Here is a 799-nt window from a genome sequence, read left to right on the forward strand (position 1 = left end):
TTTCTCCTCTTTTACCATTTGTTGTTTCTGCAATTTTATTTTCTGCCCTCTTTTCACTCTACAGTGCAGAGGTTCACAATCTTGCCATTTCTGTCCTTCTCAGTCTGTCTTTTTCAAACTCCAGGAGTAATCTGTTACTCTCTCTTTCTTGCGCTTGTATTGTTGTCCTCCCAAAGACATTACCAGCTTAGTCATTATCCATTTTAACACATTGAATCCTATCAGTAAACCTACAATTATTAGTAATACATGTATGTCTAAATTAGCTAACCATTTTCCCCAACCGGTCAGTCTCCAGTCACCCCATCCCCATCTTTCATCTTTACGGAGTTCATCCACAATTTCTCTTATATTGCTTATCTTTTTCTTTACTATTTCTGCCTTATCTTCCACGATGGAAGAGGTGTCTGGGATGAAGGTGCAGCATTCCTTACCAATCAGCGCACAAGTTCTCCCTTTTTCGGCCAAGAGATAGTCTAAAGTCATTCGATTCTGTAAAGTTGTTAGTCTTGTTGCTATCATTTCGGTGGTTATGGCTGATATCTGGGATTGAGTTTCTCCCATTGCGCCGGTGGTATCATTAATTAAATTTTCAAGGGCAGCTGCCAGTTTCTGTATTTCCACCCCTGCCCTTGTAGTGCTGTAGTTTTGGAGTAGTGTCCACAGCAGGCGGTCTCTCAGGGATCTCTCGGGTCTTACGTCTTATTACCCCCTCTCCTTTCTTAGGTTGGGCTCATGTTTTTCTATTTGGAGGTGAGGGACTATATAAGCAAGGTAACAGCAACCACTCTGGCCTTCC

Source organism: Chiloscyllium plagiosum, chromosome 27 (genome assembly GCF_004010195.1).
Source record: "Chiloscyllium plagiosum isolate BGI_BamShark_2017 chromosome 27, ASM401019v2, whole genome shotgun sequence".
Taxonomy (NCBI): Eukaryota; Metazoa; Chordata; class Chondrichthyes; order Orectolobiformes; family Hemiscylliidae; genus Chiloscyllium; species Chiloscyllium plagiosum.